The sequence below is a fragment of the Coturnix japonica genome, chromosome 4, assembly GCF_054131305.1.
Source record: "Coturnix japonica strain WE chromosome 4, WE-NBRP24, whole genome shotgun sequence".
Lineage (NCBI taxonomy): Eukaryota > Metazoa > Chordata > Aves > Galliformes > Phasianidae > Coturnix > Coturnix japonica.
This window is the reverse complement of record NC_140666.1, coordinates 22,463,944-22,488,224: the sequence shown is the minus strand read 5'-3', so window position 1 is coordinate 22,488,224 and position 24,281 is coordinate 22,463,944. Positions and strand designations below refer to the sequence as shown.

The window sequence follows — 24,281 nt, the reverse complement described above, 5'->3', positions numbered from 1 at the left end:
CAAAAATATTTTCCTATTTTGTTCTATGGTTTATATATATTTCCCATCATGGGCGGCAAAGAATGTCTTTCACAACGTCTGTAATTAATACAGTAACAATTTGATTAGTTAGAATATGTTCTCTAGATTTTCAAAACATTTTGAACGGCATATGTTGAACTCCTGACAATTTGGCAACCGGTGTTATAATGGGAGGTGCTGCTGGCACTCTCCAAAGTCTAGCTGCTACTCCAGCACTTACATGTAAGCTGAGCTCTCTTAGTCCTTATTGCAGATGGTGAACTGAAAATCTGCCATTACATTAACTTTCTGAACAGTAGTTTGCTTTCCGTACTTACAAATGCTAAGTTACTGCAACGGGAAAGAACTCGCATATTTCAGTGCCTACTATATAATTCAAGAACAAATAATAATACATCACAGTCTTCAAACAAAACAAAAACACAAACTAAAGTCACACACTATACACCCTTTCTTCTTAAGATATTTCAAATGTGCATACTTCAGAGTACTGTATGATCTATTTAAAATCTATTTCATGTATCATCTTGCTCTTTCCTAATATCAGTGGGTGAACTGATTTTATAATCAGAAGAACTGTCAGTTTGTCACTTTCTGCAGTTCAAAATGTCAGACGCAGTGTAAACAGGCTCAGAGTAAGCCAGACACTTCAGAACAGAGAGAGTGCATGCTGGTTTTGGATGTAGAGGATAGATGAAGTCTCTTTATATTACACAGAATAATACATGAGCCAATAGTTGTTATAAGGGCAAATTTCCTTTGAGGGATTATGATGAACAGGATAACTGTGGGCACTGGAGCACCTATCAACATAGCCCAGAAAAATCATTTCTCTCTGAATTATCCTTTAAGAAATGTGTGTTCTGTACTATTACAGAGATTCTAAAATATTTGTATATTTCAATTTCTTAGACATCAGTTTTGTTCATTTTCTCTTCCTCCATCCCTCAGTAAAATGTTTAATGGAAAAGTTGGATGTGAGTAACCATCTGAAGGAGATTAATGTCTATGCAGCCATAAGTGCAAAGAACTATGAACAGTCCTGTTCATTTCAGAAGGAATCATAGAGTCCTGAGAGTTGCTGAAAGATAGTACTCATTTCCATGTTTTCAGTTTCTATGTAGGCAGGAAGGACTGCTTAATTCTTTTTCTTCATAGCATTTCTGCCTAAAAATGTAGATTTCACTGGAAATCTAGCATTTCATAAAGAGCTCAATAAAGTTATTAGAATGACGATTGCCCAAAAGGATTTCCTCTGGAACCAAACAGTGAAGTACTGAAGACACCTCAGTTTTTCTTTTGGTGTGTTAAAAGAACACCTATAACTCAGTCCTCGTGTCTTTGATAGCAATGTTTTGAACAGACAGCACACTCACGTAATAATCCTACTAATCCTTGTGCAGGAGCATTCCTGGGACAGCGATGGATTGACAAATAGTTATGTCCTGGACAATAAAAGCTGTGATCCCAAGGACTGGAAAGCAATTAAGTGAGCTATCACTCCTTCATTTACACCAGGCATTGTGAAGAACATAGGATGGAGTCCACAAAAGATGTAACCAAAGCCTCTCATTCTAAACTCTGCAACTTACTTCATTAATTGAAATGGTAGGGAAAGCTAGGAAGATGCACAGACACACACAGGAGATTATAAATACAAGATGCATCTAATCTGCATTGCACAGAGGCCAGCATACACTTCATGCACAGATCAACATATGTAGGTTACTCCAAAAGTAATGCCTCCAATTTATTTCCATAGAAACTACCACAGAACTAGATACAGTTTGACAGACCAAACTGTCAGCTACATGACACTACTGCTCACCATAGCCACCACCATTAGCTGTACATTTTCACCAGCAATGAATAAAAGCCTGCACACTGTACTTGTCAAATCTGCACCAGCAGAGGTACCGCACAGTCAACATCACCACAGCTGAAACACACCATCCACTATCTTACTGCTCACATCCACTGGTTGGTCTCCATCAGCATTTAGCAAGCACTGATGAATGTCAACAAGTGCAATTTTTTCCCCATGGAGGAAGACCCACAGCAACAACATGTAACAGAATAGTGGAGGAAGTTTCAGTTTCAACTTCCATACCACCAACATCCACCTCTAATGTCTTGGGCCAACAGAATAAGAGGCATTACTTCCAGAGGAAACTGAAAGGTACCCAAGTATATTAAAGCATACAGCACTCATGACTTTGCTCAAAACACTTGTTGCAAGCAAACTCAGCAGTCAATCGGCTTCAGTACCTCTTTAACAGGGTAAGATAAATTTTAAGTAGGAAAATGTTATTGATCACCTCTGTCAGTGTGTTCATTCTGCTGTCTTTTTCAATGCCTGTAGCCTTGCTCTAAAAGCATTAGCATTGACATAAAAAAAATATATATATTCTACAGGTTTAAATCTATTGGTGCTAATGTCAGCAAGTGCCAGTGACTTAGGCTATATCATCCATGCATTCCTCTGCCTTTGGTCAGGACCTGAAGGATTATCATCAAATACTTTGTCCCCAGAAAGGATTTACACACACACCAAAAAAACAACCAAACAACAACAAAATCATTCTCAGTGTTCCTGTCAATACCTGATTTTAAAGCCAAAGACTTTCCAAGATTCAGGTGAGCATTTTAATCACATTAAGGCAGGGGGAGAAAGAAGGATAAAAGGACAAGAGAAGTTATTCAGAACAAGAAGCAATGGGAGGAGGATCCCTATGAACACTAAGAAACACTTGTTCACTGTGAAGGAGAGACTAAGTCCTGGCAGTGGTTGCTCAGAGAGATGGCAGAGTCTTCAGCAAAACTCAAGAGGTGTCTCGGCATGGTCCAAGGCAAACAGCTCAAGGTGGTCATACTGGAGCTGATGGACCCAGAAGTTCCTGCCAATCTATACTGCAATCTGTCTGATTATTACACAGCCTGGTTGGATATTTCTTGTAAAACTCCCATATTTTGCCTGATTCCAAAAGAATTTTTATTCATTTAAGTTTTCTTTTATGCACAAAAGTGCAATCCATGTTATCACAGCTTCTTTCAGGAGGCAGTATACTTACAAAAGGATAATCTCAAATTAATACAGAAAATGCATAGCAGGTTTATGCTCCTAAACAATTATCTAAATGACTGTTACCCACAAATCTCTGTCAGCTTGATATAATTTATTATATTGTGAAGATAAAATGTCAGACTTCCATTGCTTATGTTATTTCACTGCACTCATTTTCCTATTTCCATGTTTTTAAGGAATTCAACATAGAATATGACAGATATTAATAAATCATACAGAGAAATGCAGCAGAGCAGGTTAGGGTTGGGTCTCAGACACACAAGGATCTGCTATTCATAAAATATAGAGTACAAGATAAAGGTAGTGTTAGTCAATTAGATTTAATGCCTGTAATAAACACTAGAAAATGACGGCTGATCCATTTGGTCAAGCAGCTACCTATACAAAAGGGTTCAGGCCCATTAATGGTGATGAGATACAGTAATAGTTCTGAATGACATTCTATGTACTGAAAGACAGCAGGGAAAAAATCCAGGCAGAGTGAAACTATAATGCTGGGTTCAGCATTTTGTCTGAACAGAGTCCAACAGTAAAAATGAGGTGTAAAAAAGAGGATGTGGCTACCAGTACAGTAATATTTTACTACAAAAGAAGGAAGGAAAGAGAGAAAGAAAGGAAGAGGACAAGAAAGAACAAACAAAAAATAGTAATATTTCTAAATATAACAATCAGACTTTATGCACTCTCCATCCTAAGGTACTTAATAAAGCATATCTGAGTGTAATAAATGTCTGCAGACTGGGAAGACTAGTTTTGTCCTAAGACCCTACTTTTGCACTGATTCAAAGCTGGTGAAAGGATGATAACAATAAAACCTATTTTACTTGCTGCCTATACCAGACTCCTTTAGTGTTAGTACTAAAAATTTTACTGATACTTACATTGGATTTTTTGTTCTGTTTGAAAATTTTGCAATATTCATTTGGTTTGCTATGATTAATTAAACTATCATCTGGGTAGGGAAGAACAGATGTATGTTACAATTTCAAGGACAACTTTCACTTCTGTGTGATGTCAGGCTGATCTTTTCTGCTGACAAGTGGTCTATTTGAATTTCAATGAGTTGAAAATGAAGTCTTTCTATTTCTTAGGGCTTTTTTTTTTGTGACAATCCCATTATAATTACACATTGTTCAAAATGCTTGACATCACATCTGCCCTAAATGTAAGTAGTCTTTCCAAATCTATTACCTTAACTTTGAAAACATATGGTTTTGTTTTTGATTGACTCCTTTTTGCCTTCTTTATCTACATCTACACTGGGAGACTTGGAAGCACTTCTGTGTCTTTTTTAACCTCACAAGTGGAGTCAGTAAGTATTGAAACTACCTTCTACTTCCTCTTCTCCTACAGCAAGATTAAACGTTACAGACCTGACCGCTGGAATATTTCACGATAAATAGCTACAGCAGTATATCCTACATTAAGCTGAGAAGATATCAACATAACTTGATAATTACCATGATAATAATGGCAATGCATATAAGTAATAGTAGCCGTTAAATCTACAGTTTACTTCTAAACATGCTTTCTTCTAAATTAAGTTGAGATAAAAGAAAAGTAAGCACTTTAAGACATCATATCTAAACAAAAACAGTGCAGAACATTCAGAGCTGCAAGGTACAGTCTGCAATCCAGTCAAAATAAAAGCTTTTTGTTGCTGGATCAGATAAAATATTCCCCAGGGCTACATGCTGCTATGTGGGGAGAAGAAAAAATATTTCTCCTCCACTTCTGTGCTCCTTGGACATCTCTCCAATTGTAGGTAATACAGTTTTGCCATGTAACTACAAACTGAGAGGAAGCAACTTTCTTGATAGAGCAATGCATTATTCACAAGGAGAGAAACACATTGAACCAGATCTGAGTTGCTAAATTGTTTTGTTCCTTTTCTGAGAATACTGCTTTAGCTTAACAGTTCCCTAGCTTGAAAATGTATCACCTGGGCTTTCTAACCAGTTCTGACCGGTCTTCTTAAAAAAAAAAAAAAAAGAGAATAAAACAAAGAAACAAAAAAATACAAAAACAAAACAAAGCAAAAAAAAAAACAAAACAAACAAAAAAAACCCAGCAAAATAAAAGCCCCCACAGGACAGTATACAAAAGGAACAATCTTGACTAAGCATACCCATCTTAGGAAGAATGAAGCATCTTAATACACCTTTTCAAGCCCATTACTTCAGTTTCTCACTGACTTCAAAGGTAGCAGTTATCTTATTTGGCATGGGCAGCTTGACAAACATGAAGAAATTCAGAGCAGAGGGGAATGCTAAAATTTTGCTTATGTAAGAATTTTTCATAGGAGCTTAGTTACAACCACAAAAAAAGTTAGTTCTTCCTAGAAGTCCTGAACCTTTTAAAACACATAAAATCCCTAGTCAACAGACAAAGCCTGCTTACTGCCCAAAAATATCACTTCTGAATATAGTTGCATGAAAACTGGCCTCATAACTGGCCTAACCTGGGTACAACTATATATACATATGTCCCTTCTTTTTTCAACTCTTTTAATCATTTCTCTTTGCAAAAACAGCTGTATGTAGCAGGGAAATAAGATTCAAAACTAAATTAATGTTTTGTTAAATGCATTCTCTGTAGTTCTGAAGCCAGATTCATGATCCTCAGGATATGAAAACTGAAAGTTTGATTTTCATATCAGTATTCTTACTTGGCATATAATGTCCAAAGCAGATTTGTTTTACCTGGTTGGAGCATGCAAAATCCACCACAGTTCCTTCACCGGCATACTGGCAGAAGTGTTTCACTGTAACTGGCCTTCTATTATGGTATTGATGAGTTATGGTATTTATGGAAAAAGGAAGGACAACTGGTACTGTCCACTTGGACTTCTGCAAGGCCTTTAGCATGATCCTGCATCATGCTAAGAACTTGGTGGTCCTGGTGGATGAAAAACTTAACACTCCCATCTGGAGCACTGCATTCAGATCTAGAGCCTCCAGAACAGGAAAGACATTGAGCTTTTGGAGAAGGTCCAGTGGAGGGCCACAAAGATGATCAGAGCGCTGAAGCACCTCTCCTATGAAGGCAGAATGAGGGGTCTAGGCTTGTTCAGTCTGGAAAAGAGAAGGCTCTGGGGAGATTTCATTACAGCCTTTCAATATTTAAAGACAATGAACAGGAGAGTAATCAACTTTTTACATGAGGAGAAAATGATAGGACAAGGGGAAATGGCTTTAAAATGAAGGACGATTTTGATTATACTGAAATATGTGTGAAAATAATGTTATGGGAGTAAGGAATCATCTAAAAAGGAAGTAAAGGAAAAAAATACTTTCTTGATACATCTTGTGCAAGCATAAAGAAAAAATGATATAGAGCAATGAAAATTTCTCCCTGAACAGTCTTCTCTATAATAGTGAACTACTGCAAATTATCTTTCCAGTTAGTATTTGCCAGACTAGGATTCAATTTAACAAATCAGGCAAAAATGATAAAATGATAAAAATGATAAAAACAGACTATAACACAGCTACTAGAAGATCCTTGCAGCTGTTGTCTTAAACATAAAATAGGCAAGTTTATAAAATCTTAGAGAAAATATGTGTGATAACACCATTGTACCTAAAACAAAAAAAAACATATTTCAAAATAGGTACCTGGTTACTATCTAGTATGTCAAGATGAAAATAATAATTAAAAATTGTAATCTCCAGGTGGCATAATGAATGTAGCAGATGTGAACACTTCCCGTTATCTCATAGCATATGATCTGTTGGTAGGACAGAAACAGGGAACGATGCAACAGGACTGGGACTGCCATGCAAGTTTCTCACCCTGTGTCACAGTGATCATTCAAAACACATAAATTTGTCTATAATCCTTCTATTTGTAAGAATTATTCTGGAGAAAAGCCTCTTGTTAAAATACACAGCGCTCTTGCAGCTTTCTCAGGCTTGGGAAGAAGTACTGGACTGTTACAGGCAGGGAACAGGAACTGCCACACTTCAGTTAAAAATTAATATAGAAAATCCTTTGCAGTTTCTCATCACTTCATAGATTCTTTTCTCCTACATTCTCCCACATTTCCACTTTATACAAAGCGTGCGGCACACAGTCAGTACTTAAAGCTGAAAAGCAGTATCTTACCAAATGGATGAACTCATTTAATAAATACTTGTTTTTCCTAGAGAAAAGCTCTTACTATTTGAAAGAATGATCTCTACCAAATGTCATAATACCAACCTTGCTTGTTTTGCATTAAAAATGCATTATATATATATATATATATACATATATATTTATAATATATATATATACATATGTATATAATATACGTATGTGTGTGTGTGTGTATACATCTACTTTATATATATAATATATATATATATAATTTTATTTTATATAAATAAAATAAAATTGTTCCCCACAGGACCCTTTTCCTTTTAGTAATAGATAATACAAGGGGAGAGACCACAGGATTCTTACACATACATGAAACTGGTAGAACTCTTAGCAGAAAGAATTCTAAAGGAATGCAACATAAAAATGATATTTTCAAGTGGATTTTCACTGCTTGAATTTCTAGTAAAACTGAATATAATGTAATCCTCACAAATTGAGTTTTCCATAAAAATAAAAAAAATCAAAAATTTTGAAAATATCATTAAAAATTAGAACATTTCAGAGAAGCTAAATGGATCCCTGTTCACCTTCTGAAAACTAGCACTTAATACATGAACTAAATGGCTGCTTAAAAACCTAACAAAGTTCCAGAAAAAGAAATTATAAGAGGAGTCAAGTATGGCACATTTGACAGTCTCCTATTCAGTTTGTGATGATTTATTTATTTACTTTGTAGTCTTCCAATATTCGGGTGTCCCTTTCTATGTCTTCTGAAGCTGAAGGAAAAGCAATTAGAGGAAAAGCAATGCAATCTCTACCTCTGTCACACGTTACTATTGATGCATTGATATTCATAGTAATTACCAGGAATTTAAATCTTCACAAAGACACTGGTAAGGCACAAAAGGTGTTACTTCATGACCTCTGAATCTATTTAAAGTTACAAAACAGCGTTTTATATGCAATAAGAAGTCATTAAATAGTTGGTGCCAGTGCCTGGACAGAAACGCATACGAACGCACCATAAAAAGGTAATGTACAAATTTCATTTTCATGCTGAAGTGAATGTAACAAAAAATAGCATCAGTGTTTTCACTTAAATAATTCTGAGAATAAAGAGAAAATCACTTCCTCTCTCTCTCTATTTATCTACTTTAAATAGGTTTCCTGACACTTACTGGTAAATGGAACAATGGAAAGAACAGGCAGGTGGTTCCCCCAGACAGAAAGTAAGGGCAAACATTGGTTTCTACAATGTAAAGCAATATAAGGAAATCTCTGGTAAAAATGAAAGCACTTGAAACTGATCACTGTACAGAGACACAGCAAAGCATCTGGAAGGCTCTGCACAAGGTTTGACTATCTGTCTGCCACTTTTGTTTCTGTAAACACGGAATAGTGAATGTACAGAATAGGTGAAATACAGGAGTCACATATCAATGCTATGCCTAATGCCTTATTCGTAACAGAGACATTGTAGACAACAGTAACTAGAAACATAATTTCTTACAGAGTTAGGAGAATGTATTTAATTCTGGAAAAACAGATTAATTATGTTCTGTTGCTACATAACATCACAATTAATTTATGCTGCCACCTCAGACAGGTGTTTGAAACACATTCAAGGAGTGGTAAACAGTAGATTACCTGGAAGCACAGAAAACGTGTCTTCAATCTTCTTGTCTTGTTTGTATACATAAAGCTTAAGCCAAGTTTTAATCAGTAATATTGTCCTCCAAAAGTACATTTCTTTGTTTGTAAGACAGAACTGCTCTACCCTCAGGGACATTTGTGGGAGCACAGACAGGTTTGCTTGGTTGGGTTTGCTTGACAATCAGTAGTTACCACATTTGTAATCACTGCCATGCAGGTGGAAATCGTTCTTTTACAAAAAGACTGTGAAATTTCAGAAGGAAGCCTAACCACAAGAGGTGACAGGAAACTGGGACAAGACCACAGATGAAAAAAAAAGAAAAAAACAAACAAACAAAAAAAACAACAAAAAATGTCTCTCAGGTTACATTTAACCTGATTAAATAAGAACTGTTTGTCCTTACTCCCCAAAGCCTTTTTGGAGCTGAGACAACAGATGTTTGTCATCACAGCTAGTCATGGGCTGCAATTTCACTCTGGTGAGCTTCTTTTGGAAACAAGCTAATGGGATGATCTGCAAGAAACATGTTTGGTCCCCTCTGGCTAATATTTCCTTGCGAGTGTTATTTATCCTTCATAATGAGGGAGAAACAACCTATAATTGCTCTATCCTGTACAAAAATATTGCAAATATAATAATACAGTGCTTTATGTGTACATATGTAGGAAGTCATTTTACACAAAATTGTAAATGTTATCATTGCTATAAATTATGGAAAATTTGAGTAATTCTGTATTCCAAGTAGTTCTCCGATAGTCTGCCTGTGTATACAGCATAGATATGATTAAGCCATAAAATGAGTCAAAACAAAACCATGCACACAGAAGACTGAAATGTATTCCTCTATAACTCATTTTTTCTTCAAACCTGAGATACAATTTTCTACTTCTTGAAAATGAACAGTCATGCAAAGGAAAAACCATCAATAAGTTACATAACCCGTTAAGGTACACACCAAGATGTTACTGATCACCCATATCTTAAAATATATATATATATATATATATATATATATATAATCTAAAGGTAGGCTCAAGTTATTATTTAATTGTACAAAGATTCAATATCTTAGAATCCAAAGTAGCTGATTATGTTCATATTAGCTACTACTGTCTAACTCATTAACAATCTTATTTAGGCAATAATCCATTGATCAGAATGAAATAATCTAATTTCTCTCCTCTGCACTGCAGTGTAATTTTTACCAAGTTTACTTATCAATCTCTTTCCAAATTTATGCAATATTTCCAAAGTTTTGAACCAGAATAATTTTTGACACATTGGGACTTTTCATTGAGAATTTGAAATTTTGCATGGATAAGAATTCATTTTCCAATTATTTTTAGTTAATATACAAAACAGTAAAATCTTTTGCTGGAATGCTTGCTGTCTTAAGGATACAAAGTAAATTGTACATATATCACATAAGACACATAACATTTTGCATTTACTGGTCAAAATTAGATTCCTTCCCATCCCCAAAACCACAAACCTGAACAATGACCTGACATTTCTGAGAGCTTGTCAGCCCAAGCCCTGGGCACAACTGAGCCTCTAACAAACTATACCATTACATTCAATCTTAAACATTTGTCACTGTAAGATCCTGCTAAAACAAACAAACAAACCAACCCAATAATATAGTCTTTTGCTGAGGTAAATATTATCTAAGAGTTCTGATGTAACAGATTGCATGGAAGCATTCCTGGAAACTTTATACAGATTCAGCTTTAATTAGCTGCTTCACTTCTGTGCTCATCATGATAGGAAAGAAAGAAAAACAAGAACCTAAGAAACCTAAGACATATCCAAAGGAATAGCAAGTGAATCTGGATTGTGATGCTTTTTTCCCCCCTAACGACTTGCTGTGCATTTCTTTTACGAGACATTTTCACATTTATGTCTAGTCAGTTAAAAAGAGAATTAAAAGTAATTTCAAGCACTACATCTGCCCTTGAGTCATTCTGCCAAATTCTGTGATTTTACAAACACATTTCTTTCAAAATGTTTTTCTCTCCTTAGCTGTTGTGTGAAGCAATCAGACATAAAACAAACTGAAAAAAAGGCTTTCATTTATAATGTTGTCTTTCATAACATTGATAGGATACAGAGTCATTGGACAGAAATGCAAAGCTTATGCAGAGCATTAACTTGAAGCTGGATTTCAAATCATTTTTCATTTATCTGCAGTGGAATTGCAGAATACTCTTGAAAGCAGAATAAAAAATTAATCTTGTGGGACAGAGGCTATGGCACTGTTGAGTACGATGAATACAGCTACAATTTTAAAGGAAATTAAAAAAAGAGCGGATTAGCATTCACTTAGCTTCACTTATATTCTGCTCAACTTCTGCCTAGTAAGATCACACATGGAAGATTTGCAAAGTCTTGAGGACAAGACGCAAGAAACAGGTGATGGCAATACTACTGCATCCAGGGACAATATGAGCCCTGTGGTCAATCAAACACTTCCCAGGGCGTTCCCGCAGAACAACAGCTTGTCAGAGACAGTGAAATAGATGAGCAAAATGCAAAGCACTAAATCACCACTGGAAAAACAAGCCTTTGAATGTTTCTTATTAGACATATTTTCCCTCAATTTTTTTTAAGTTTTTACTATAGCTCTGAGTTTAATCTGACATAAAAGCAATACAGCTAAAATTTATCAGAGCATGTAAAAACCACTTTCAGTCACATTCATATGATAAAATTCAAAGCAAATCAGAAATTCCACAGTCATGACTCAGCAAACTCCAGTAGGTGACTATTTGGTAAAGTTACAGCTCTGGAAATTACAAGCTGTAAGTTAATTTCAGACCCTTAAAAACTGGCCTGAAAGAAAATAATGACTAATCATAAACTGTTTTTTTTCTGAGCTCCTTGTAGTCTGATAGCAATTGCCATTATAAAGCACCTAGGTTCTCACTTAGCTTCTTGCACCGGACATACTGATGTGTTTTTCCATCCTTTGTCTTGGTTTCATTGTGTGCTATGCAGAAAAACTGTATGAAACAATGGCATTCTGCTAATGAAATTAGATGTTTAAACTAATGCAAATGACTATGTAATATAAAACAAGTGGAAGAGATGACTTGATTGATCAATCAAGGAAAATGCGAGGTATTAACTGCTTATAATACAAAGGCAGTTTAACATGCCTGATAAGACTGCAAATTATAAATACATTTGCAAATAAAAAAGAAAGGGAAAAATAGCATCTACTGAAAAAGGCAATTAATCAAGCAAAATTGAAATTGATTAACAATTAGTAATAGTCTCAAAACTCAATAAACTTTGGTTTAGGATACTGGAAAAAGGCAACATAATTTTAACAAATTTAAGATCATTGTTGCTCAGGCATGTTAAAGCAAACGTGGGTTTCATAGCATCAGAGTCATAGAATGGTTGGAGTTGGAGGGGATCTTAAAGACCACTCAGATCTAACCCCACACTGCGGGCTGGTTTGGCCCCTACCAGATTAGGCTGCCCAAGGCCCCATCTATTGCCTTCAGCAACTCCAGGGATGGAGCAACTGCGCTATGGGCAGAGGTGACAGGGCCTCACTGCCCACTGAGTTACTTGATCATATCATATCTACAGCTACATCTGTACTATCCAACTAGCTAGGGACTGCTCATTCTTGCTATTTCTCTAACGTGACATGAGATTCAATAAATATTTTCTCCATCCTTTTCACACTTCGGAAAAAATCTAAAGAGAGCTAAGTCAGTAACGCAACTGAGGAAACAAATGCATAGTAAAGATTTATGCTGCCATGTAAGATTGTTCTGTTGATTTACAATACATAATTCTATTATTTTTAGAGCAGCTTAAAGGGATTTTTTTTATTATTATTTTTACAGTAAGACTGGACTGAGGAAGTTTAGGCCACAAAACAAGAAGTTCTGCTGCACTTCATACCATTATTTTGCAAAGGGACAGGAAATGTAGATAAGTCATTCGGCAGAAATTTGTATTCAGAAAGACAGGAATTAAACAAAACAACAATTCTTAAGAAAAGCGCTTAAATTAGATGTCTGACAGGTCTCTCGCCATGGTGATGTTCAGTGTTATTATCTGTAGTGACAGATAGTTGCTATACAAAGAGTGATAGACGAGCAGTTTATAAACAGTCACTTTCAGTTTATAGTTGAGAAAGAAAGTAGGACTGAGAATGGAAACCTCCACTCTAGACTTAGCTGCAGAGATCTGCTTTCAAGGGTTTCAGAAGTTTTTAATAACCGGGGTAAACAGAGATTTTTTTTGCTACTGCCAACAGTTGGGCACAGCCCTTGCTCAGCACCAGTCCCATACAGACAGTGGGACAATAAACACGGAACAACCTGCTGCTCTCTGGCTGCCACAAGACTACAACAATGCTTCCAGTATGGCAAGTTGCTTACACTCCCACAAATTCCTTTTTATGCTGGATTTTCTCAATTCTTATGTGAATAAACCATGCAGTTATTTGTTTTCTCATGATGTAGTGTTTATATATTTGCATTCAATGATTTAGCATGGAGGTAACTTTTAGAATGATGATGAATGATGTTTTAAATTAATTTTTTATTATTTCTGTGATATATATCCTTGATAGACTCATGTAAAGTGTTATCGTTTAATATATATTCAGAAATAATATGATTTTTTTAGAAAAGAGAAAGAAAGAAAAAAAAATGAAGCAAGCTGACAAAAATGTGCCTACATAAATAATTCCAGAAGTACTCTTAATTAAATTTTGAATTTCAAGTATATAATAGTCAAACAAACACAAGAAGCTAAATTATTTTGTCCTATATTGAAATGGTTGGGATTATAGCTACATCATTTCAGAAGACAGAAACACAGTATATATTCCAGCAGTGTTTCAATCTTGAAAGTAAGTAAAAACATAAATTTAAATATGAAGGAGCTGACAGTTTTCATTTTCAGTAAGAAACTCAGAAATTGAGTCATTTCCATCAAATGTCCTTGTCAGGTAAACAGAGTTGTATAAGAACTATGATGATATAGGATATAGTCAATGTCTTAAATAATCAATGCATCAAACACAAAATTAGTTATTATTACATGCAGCTTACAAATTTAACATGAATGTGAGAACATTTTTATTCTTCCATTGGAAGAATAAAACTGAAAAAAACCATTTTTTTTTCAGTAAGTTCAACCATTATTGAAAGTATTTTTTCTGCTTCTTTATAGTATACCACTGATGCAGACCAACAACCCCTAGATATAAGGCTGGATCATTCTCCAAGAGCTGCCCAAATTCTTCACTTAAGCAAACAGCTTAGATGGCACCAGGCCTGACCATAACATCTAAAACAAATTAATCAGGCAGGAAGCTATTAATGCTCTCAGTCACTACCATAGCTGGCTGATGTAAACTGCAGATTTTACCCAGGCAAAGGTTTCCTCTTCTTCATTACTGTGTTTTAGTAGAGGATAGAGGAACATTGTAGTAACAGGAAAAATTATAACTTTCACTCACTGATCTCAACTACCATAAGCTAAATAATGCAGAAATAATAATTTAAACATGCTTTTACTTCTGGGCAGACTGGATTGTAATGAATAAGTAACAGAATATCCTCCAAAGAGCAACGTACTCTATCAAAAATCATGAGTTGTATTTCCTCTTTTATTTTTAGTCCAAAATGTGATTCCAAAGATATCATTAAGTTATAATACCTTAGTCATTTTCAAGCTCTAGGCATTTAAGGTGCTGAATCTTAGATTGCTTTTTATATTCTGCCTGTGCATTTCTTCCTTACTGTATGTTAAGTTATTAATGCTGCCTGCTCCAATTTCCCCTCTACTTAGGAAGATATGACATAAAGATGAAAGGGGCTACCTTTAATCTTGAAAAGCTAAACATACCGTAAAACATGAAACAGTGGAAACTATAAGGAAACAGTGGAAACTAATAGTGCCTTACCAAGGCAGTTTACATCATTGTAGTCATTGAAAATAGATGAAACCAGGAACATAACACAAGTTTGGCTCAAGAAATAGCACATTAACATTCCTCATGTTTTCTAATAGAAAAGCAGTAATATATACTAAGAATAATAATGATCCCTTAATTCAGTCTCATCATAACACTTAAAATTTCGAAAAGTAATTCAAGGCAGCAAAAGAATCCATTTTTAAATGTCACATTCTAATTAAACAAGAGAGGTTAACCCCTGGATAGAATATTTTGATGAAGTAATCAATGGAAATTTAGTTGGAATCAATCTGAATTCTTGGAGCTTTCAATACGTAAACTAAATTCCATTTTTTTATTCCAATATTTTTATTGACAACTCTTGTGGCCTTGATAAAACAAGAAAGGTCCAGGTATGTATCACAAAATAATAGAATCACTCAGGTTAGAAAAGACCTGATCATCACAATTCTATCCTCAGCCTAACCATAGTACCCTAACTCTAACAATTCTCTGCTAAATCATATCTCTGAGCACCACATCCAAATGGCTCTTAAACACATCCAGGGATGGTTACTCAACCATATTCCTGGGGAGCCTATTCAAGTGTTTAACTACCCTTTCTGAAAATAAGTGTTTCCTAACATCCAATCTAAACTTACCTTGGCACAACTTGAGGCCATTTCCCCTCGTCCTGTCTTCTGTTACCAGTGAGAAGAGACTTGCCCCTGAGTGCAATAATGTTTTGTTTGTTCTACATTAGCATGTATCTAATAAATACAAAATCTGTCCAGCTAAATTTCAACAGAAAAAAATCACCACAAAACAGTAGCAACAACAACAAAAGTTTGAATCCAATTTCATCTGAAGAGAACTCCATAAACTTTTATGTTCATATATTAGCAAGAGACTGGCTTCAAGCCCATTTGTTGCAAGTGGCATCTGTCCAGCCACAAGCCAGGAGCAATACTACATGTCTTAAGCCCTTTTGCTTAATTCAGGAAACTGCAAATGAACCATGAAAGTAAACTTCTCAGCCAACTTGATAGGCTGTGTTTTCACTCCCACAATATTTCAAAAGAAGTATTCAGAGCCATTAGTAACCCCGAAGGTAAATAAAAATGATGACTTCGGAACAGAAAAAAATGCCCTAAAGTGGCTCATTAAACTAAGCACTAAGTGGCATACCAGCCTGCATCAGCTTGAATGGGTTCCACGCTGACAGAGCCCAAGGCTCAGGTACCACAATGCCATTTGGTTTGGTTGGAAGCAGAGTCAAGCTTCGTGTCAATAAGTGAGCATTAGTCTAGCATCACACACCATGATACACCAAGCCACATTACCAAACTGTCATTCCAAGAGCAAGGCAAACACTGAGTTCTTCTGCAGGCTTAGAAAGGAGTTTTATGGTTTTCCTTGGAGCACTTGTCATTAATGGTTAACTGAGCCTGTCCCCCTTTGGCTTCAGCAAACCTTTGAAAGACATGACGGCTGTGGGTTGCTTTAGGCCAAGGGGAACCGTTTGCTGTTCCTCAAGTGCTGGTGACAGGAGCAAGGCTGATTTTATGTGAGAGATTTGCATTAGTTTTATGCCAACAGCTTATTTTTTAATGTCAGGGGAATCAAGCATTGCAAAACAGAACAATAAAGCCACATCTTCCTCAGTAAGGGACTACAGTGAATTACCCTTCTCCAGAGGTGAAAACAGTGGTACCTCAGATACCTCTGTTAAACAAGTGAAGATAAGCAGTAATTTGAAACAGGTAACTGTTTTAAACATACTTATTTGTCCACTGGCAGTAAATTGTCTGTATAATTGGTGGGAGGTTTTTTCAGACTGAGATAATTGTTATTTAAGAATTCTGCCAAACAGTTCTGCTATATTGATAATAAAATTTTCTACTTAGCAAACTTGTAACATTTCCTACAAGCCATCTCTGACCTCGTGTCAGTGCTGATGGCAATATTTTTCAGAGTTCTCTCTCAAATAGAACCATACAATCAAGACAAATTATTTTCCCATACTGCCAAAGCAAATCAAAGATGTCAGCTCCTATTTGTATCCCACTAGCAGCTCATCTGGAAGATCTGATAGGAAGAGCTTCCCTTTAATTAGTAACAGAAATGCTGATATGAATATGCTGTAATTACACAGGATAAAAACCTACCATCCAAAGCGGTACAATAATATATATAAATTCAATCTACTCTGAAATTCAGCTTAGAAGGCAAATAACTCTAATAAAGACCAGCATGGTCTTTGTGTTATATATACAGCAGAAGGAAGAGGGAAAAAATGAGTACAGTAATTAATGTGATTACACGGATATCTCTTTTTCATTCAACCTTTTTACTGCTTTCAAACACATCAACTTGTAGGCTTCCTATGTTATACCTCATTTCAGAAAAATAACAAAACCACTACATACATAAATTTAGAATAATTATAATATATATTTAAGTAATAGTTAAGAATGTAACTTGCTGACATAGTACAAAACCTTGCCATGAAAAGAGAGAGAAAGTGATTAAATCCATTTATGAACAAAAAAGGATTTTGCTAAGTGTTCAAACAGCAGATTCTTGAAAAAGAAAAATTAGATATCAAGAGTATTTCTCTTAAGTGGGATATGCTAAAACAAGCAAACTTCTTTCAGAAAGCAGAATATTCAGTATGATTACTAGATATACTGTTAAGTAAATAGTAAAGTAAGTTTAGCAGGAAAAGATAAATGTGCAACAGAAGACGAATGTGTCTGGTCTCAGTGTTTGCATTTCAGCATGACAGCTCTGCTGAGGTTACCTGTTACTTGCAGTGATTCAGATTTTCTCTTGATAGAAACCCTTATATACTTACTACTCCAGGGAAGATTTAATTTTATTAATACAGAAGCATAACTGAAAAAGAGCAGTTGCTATAGAGGATGCTCATGGTTGGAAGTGGAGGAAGTTCTGGAATGTACAGTTCCCGGTATCTACCAGAAGGAATCCATGAATCACTCCCTTGAAAGTCAAAAGTGTCTCTCTACTCATTTTGCTTGTGAAGTAAATTCGAGACACTAAAAGTAAAACACTGGCTTCTATTAAAAGAGCTAAAAACAAGGCTGAATATTTTCCAGTTCTCTATAATAAGAAGTGCATCGTTATATTATTTTCAAAGTGTAGATAGAACAATAGTAGATGAACAAAACTTCAACCTTGATAATATAGGAATATTATACTCACTTACAAAAGTACATTTGCAAAGTAAAATCCATTAAATACTCATGTTGTGTAAACATCAACTATTCATTAGCTCCCTTATACTGCTCTTCTAAGTATCTTACATCCAGCTCCTGCTGAGCACCCAACAGAAATAACTTAAACATAGCTGAAATATTCCTTTCACCATACCAGCAATCTCAGTGTTAGGTAGCAAAAATTTGGTGGAGCTCACAAGGAATTACATTTGCAACTAATTAAACTATCTTGATCATGAACAGAAGATAAAAATGTTCAATGAGTGGATAGAAGAAAACAGAAAAGAAAAACAAACTGATCTTATCTCACTTCTGTGATGCTTCTGGGGAGAAGTAAAATATTATCATCAGAGAAGCAGCCACAGACTTGCAATAACAAGCAAAAAAAAAACATCATATATCAATAAGAAAATTAGAAAATAGACTACAGACAATCAGAATTTTGATTTTTCTTTTTATATAGCTTGACTATCCACTTTCTAGATTACCTGACACCTTTCTGACCTCTAGCACATGGCATTCAGTATTTTGTAGCACATATGGGTAAACACATTATACATTAAATGATCTAAGAAGACTACGGAAACACATTTGTCTTCCCTGTATTTCATTTCTTTCAGAAATTGCAGCTGTCCACAGTGTACTCCACTAATCCTTCAAAAACAAGAGGATTCAGAAGACCTCAGTGAGCACCTCCCCATTACTGCAACCTCCTTTCTATGGTTTCCTATTTTCTTAAGAACTTTAGAAGATGTCAGGCAGAAAAACACAGGGACTTCCTTGGCAATAGCATAAGTATGAATAGCGTACTACCAGGAGAAAAAAACCAAACCAAACCAAATAAATAAATAACCACAAGCAGAAACCATGTCTGACAGTGATTTTCATCAAAATATCCTCAAAGACATTCTTATTTTGCATGGACAGGCAGCAACAGCTACACATAAATAAAAGCAAGAATCCAAACACGACAGGAAGCAAAACTTGTGTGTACATTATAAAACAAAGTCTGAAATCAGTAAAGTGATAAAGAAAAATACATCCTGTTTCCTATGTGATACAGGTGTATGCTCACTGCTTAAATGTGGCATGAAGAGCAGTAGCACGGGAAAGAAATAGAACACAGTGACGAGAACATTATTTCTACATATGTAGTACATTTTTACTATCCCCCTCAACAGGGCTTTTGTCATCCTATAGAAGTAAGGCATAATCTACAGATGAATCATGCAGCTGTGCATATTTGGCTCAAAGGTGTGTCAGCTTGTATTTGTTGGAAAGTCAGCCAGCAGGCACACATCGGGGGTGCCTGGGATGGGATCGATACAGACGTATGTTAAAAAGAGCAAGCAAATCTGTGTGGGCTTGCATCTCCATACAGCTTGGTGCTTGTAATGTGCCTGCTCTAACTATGGTGTTCAGTGTTTCTTCTCTTGTTTATTGACTTAACAGGGTTGCTCTTAGTGTTAACATGCCTGTAAACCAGTTTTTAGAAATTATTCATATCCCATTTTTAGATTAAAATCGAGTTCACTGAAACTCCAGGACAGGAGTACAATGTAATAGAAAATGGTTACACTTTGGATGATTTCCCTTCAGCAAAAACAGCACTTTTCACTTTTAATAATAATAATAACAACAACAACAATAATAATAGAATTGCAATTAAATAGCTTTTAATCTAATATCTGTGCAGAATATTAAATCACATTTCAGATTTATTTGTCCCAGTCATTCAAATACAGTTAGAATAATAAGAGTATATAGGAAATAATAATAATAATAATCCATTGGGAGAATTTACTATTAGAGGATGTGGGAAGTGTTAATGTGATAGATGCTGTAGAAACAAACACCAATAAAGGAATATGTTTGAATCTTCCTAGAAATTTTTATTACGTATTTCAGTGATGTTTCAGCTCCAAATTCATTCCTGCGTGCCCCCTCCTGTAACCCCTTCATTTCTTATCCACCTTCCTTCTATAGATTTCCTAGCATGCTCTTCATCTAGAGTTCTCGCTTTCCCTGAAAGTATAATTGCAAAACTGAGGAAAAGAAATAAAAAATAATAGGAAAACTCCATATGCAGCAATTCAATGCCTAGCAACCTGTGATAGACTGAAGGAAGAAATCACAAATTATCTGCAAGAGGCAGTTGGAACTAGGGCTTGGGGTAAACAGACACACAAACAAAGTGTCAGCCATGATAAAGAGTGTAAATTTGAACAGATGTCACTTCCAGTGCAGCAGCAGGCAGATTAAACAGAATTGGCTTTGGATGAAATCCAAGGAAGAGCAAGAAAATATGATGCTTTCACCCAGAGCTCTCATAGAAATCGAATCTCCAGAACCTCTTTTCTTTAGTAATCATAACTGAGCATGGCTAAAAAGAGGAAGAGATTTTAAGAAAGCCAGTTTGCAACTGTATTGATTACCCACACATACCCATACATAAATATTCCCTTACAGGAAAAGAAGAAAAAACACCAATCTGTTATGAACAGAAATTGCTAAATAAGTAGTCTTCAAGTTTTAATAATTTATGGTAGTATCAATTTCATCAACATGCTACTAGTGCTCAATGAATCTGTGATAATAATAATATGTCTGTGAAACAAGAAATAATGCTGAAATTCTCCAAACTACGTAGTAGTCATTACAAATATTTTATGTACATACTGTTTCTTGAATAACTCTAAGTACTACCATTCTGTGCATGTATATTTTAAATCAAGGTTTCTTCTTACTTGCATGGAACAGCTCATCAAGTTTAATATACAGTCCCAAAGACTTTAATGTCTCCTTGATGTTGATTGTCAATTAATGAAACAAAACTTCATTTCAGTGGCCATAAGATTAATAAAGTAATAAGCAAAAGAGTTCTGATGTGTTCCCTCCATAATTATTCTATTAATTTCAAACCATATGAAGCCAAGCAAAATAAATTCCAATAGACTGCCAGCTGTCTTTACTCACACACCATAGAATTAAGAAAATAACACCTAAAAATCCAGTACAAATTCCATATTAGCCTGCCATCACATCCACCATTGTTACTTTTCACTATTAGGTACAAATTAAGAAAGGAGGGAAACTGAATTCTGCCAAGTTTCAAAAGAAAAGAAATGACAAATGGAGATTACCAAAACAACTCTATTTTCTAACATTATTACTGAAATTAACTCCACTGTATGATTTAGGATTACTTCTCTGGTTTCTTAGAGGCCTGCTTTCAGCATGACTCACAGAAAAGCATAGGCTACTTGTATGAAAGAAAAATCAACGTCAAGTCATTCCTAAAATTAATTAATATCAAATTTTAAGTTAATGCTAAGCTTTGTGTTGAACAGATAAAAATCACACTCATTCTTTAATATGCACAACTGATGCCACTGTATTTCCACATATCTGAGAGCATTTTGTGTTTGTTAGTCTATATTTCAAGCTGAAATGTTGCAGACTTTTTCTAAGTCTATCATACAAGCCTACAAAATTAAAATGCACTACTTGTGTCAAACACAACAAAATCATTGTTTATTTTTAAGGTGATAATAAAAAAGATTAATGATACTACTGGATAATGAAACAATCTGCCACAAGGCAGGCTGCAGAATATAGAGTGAGGCTTTAGCCACAGTCCTAAGAAAAACTTCAGTTTTCTCCCAGACACATTTAGAAGTCAATTTCATTATCAGGTGACATTTTTGCATTTAAAAGAGAGTTGATTTTCATGCAGTGCTTAAAGGTCAAATAGTTAATCTACATCTGTAAGGAGAGCATTTTCCTCTGAAGAGATTTCTAGAGGACATCAAATCATTAAGAGCCATCAGACGCTACAAAAATTCAAATATTTCAGTGTTCTTATGACAAAAACTTACATTAGTCCCAAAGAAACTACATCTAGCTCAAAAAATAAAGAAATAAATGAATAAATCAGATATCACACAGCATAAAAAAAGCAGCAACTTCTATACTCGATATCACACAGCATAAAAAAGCAGCAACTTCTATACTCGAGTAGAGATGTAAAACGTTTTAATATGATTAATTCAGAAGAAACATCTTACTTAATGTGGACTTTGGCCAAATTTCATCATACATATTCACTATCCCTTTTCATTTCTTAGTGGAAAAAATCTAATGGTAAGCTGTTTTAACAATAGGAAGTTGCACTTACCTTGCTATGAAGTGCTGAAATCTTCACTAGCACATTCTTCATGTATACTTCAGTCTTCAAGTCATGTGGCATAAAACCCCTCAGTTTCTCCTGAAGGGGACACAAAGAGAAAAAGCAGTCTCAAATGAGAAAAGTGTAGATTTCAGTGTACGTGAGCCTTTATTTTTTCTTTTTCTTCTTTCTTTTTCCATTTCTTCAACATATTAAATCAATTTCTTAACTTCGTAAGAAATCAGCCACTTGTCCTGCACACACTGGCTTCAGAATTTTGTTGGGGATACTTCAAATAACAATGAAATACTGAATTCCAGAAAGTAAAGACAAGTAATCTCAAAAAAGATATTCAGCTTTGACAGTTATTGTCTTGAAAGAAGGCTATTCAACCTATCAAAAGAATTGATTTTATATTCCTAGCTCTGACACAAACTTGTACAAGAACTTTTCTTATCAGTTTCTTATTTATAATAGGAACTATTACAGTGTGGGTAATAATACCTTTTCTGGCCTTTTCCACAGACTGGTCTGTGTGACTATGTCAACACAGGAACATTATATAGAAATATACTCATGCGTACACATAAACAAGAGAACACATATTGGTATTTTAATCTCATTTCAAGCCAGCAGAATGGCTTTATAGAACAAATGAAAGGAATAACAAAAAAACACAAACAAACAACAACAACAAAAACCCACACAGTAATGTATTTAAACTAAATGAGGGTAAGATGGAGATCAGAGACAAGGAAGAAATTCTTAACTCAGAGGGTGGTCAGGCACTGAGAAGCTGCGGATGCCCATCCCTGGAAGTGTTCCAAACCAGGCTGGATGTTGCTGTGAGCAACCTAGCAGAGTGGGATGTTTGGAACTGGATGGGCATAAGGTTCCTTCCAACATAAAGCCCTAAACCATTCCATGATTCTATAAAAGCAAGTTTTGAACTTGTGAAATGCTCTTATGCACTTGAAAGGAAGGTAGTGCTGTGAATTACATGAGTACTAAGTCTTCTACAAGGATAGCTGCTCGTATCTTTCTGCAAGTACAGAATTACACTATTCATGAAGTTTTTGCCTCCGAAGAAAACTATAAGAATTAAATAAAGTAAGAGAGAAAGTGAGAGAAAAAAATCCAATGAAAATTAAAAGGGTACATTACACAAGGTACATCGTACAGACAGTGCTAAAAATAAGTGTTTGAAAATAATTATTCAAGCCACAGAAAAATAATTCAGCTGCCTGGTCTGTATTCCTTATTGACAAACTCCCCTTGACAGTGACATCGTGATTTCTATCTGAGCTTCAAATTGAAGTTATAGTACATACATTTTTAATTTCCATTTCCTTTTCAACTGATCTAGAATAAATCTCAATAATTCCTTTGTCTTTCTTGCTTTCAGACCCAGGAATAAAAAAAATCCATAGTGTATAGGCTTTAATGCTTTTTGTTTTCATGATAGCTGACTTTAATTACAATTTTGTTTGCCAGGTCTCTTCAATGAAATTTAAAATGCAATTACTTTCCACCCAAATACACACAGTAATTTGAATGACTTACATTTTGATGTAATTAAGGTAAAACTAATAATATAACAAACATTTTTGAATGTCTCTTGACATAATATTATTATTTATTTTGAATTCTTGCTTCATTCATCATCGTAGGTGTTTTTACTGCACCTAATGATCGATTTTATCATTATTAGATGCAGAATTGTTGGAAGAATATTTGCTAAACAAACTTATTTTCCCAATTACTTTAAACAACCTGAAGCAGACTTTTCTCCTCTTCTAATTAATGCCCTATGCTTCTATACACAGTCACCCCTGTCTCAAATTTTAATTTGAACAGATTCCTTGGAGGAGAATCAAAATTCCAGATCTGTGTCACAGAGAGAACATGGACATGTGGAAAATTGTGTCTTCCCTTCTCTGTCTTCTTTATGAATCAGCCTGTTAGCATACACACTTCAGTTTGGTTGTAGAGTAACATCCAAAAAAGGTTTATGGTCATCTGAGATCTGAGTTAAGAAAGGACTGAGAAAGAGACCTAGATGGCACCCCAAATTCCCAACATCCAGGTAGACTTAAGTTTTG

At 35.1% G+C, this 24,281-nt stretch overlaps 1 protein-coding gene across 4 annotated transcripts in view; it reads right to left on the bottom strand.

Annotated features, from left to right (window-relative positions):
- Nucleotides 1–24,281, bottom strand: part of TENM1 (teneurin transmembrane protein 1) — a 782,075-nt gene that overhangs the window by 590,125 nt on the left and 167,669 nt on the right. For all 4 annotated transcript variants that reach the window (XM_085546285.1, XM_085546289.1, XM_085546287.1 and 1 more), the window contains exon 3: nucleotides 22,189–22,278. The gene's annotated coding sequence lies outside the window, so the exon portion shown is untranslated. The remainder of the gene's footprint in view (nucleotides 1–22,188; nucleotides 22,279–24,281) is intronic.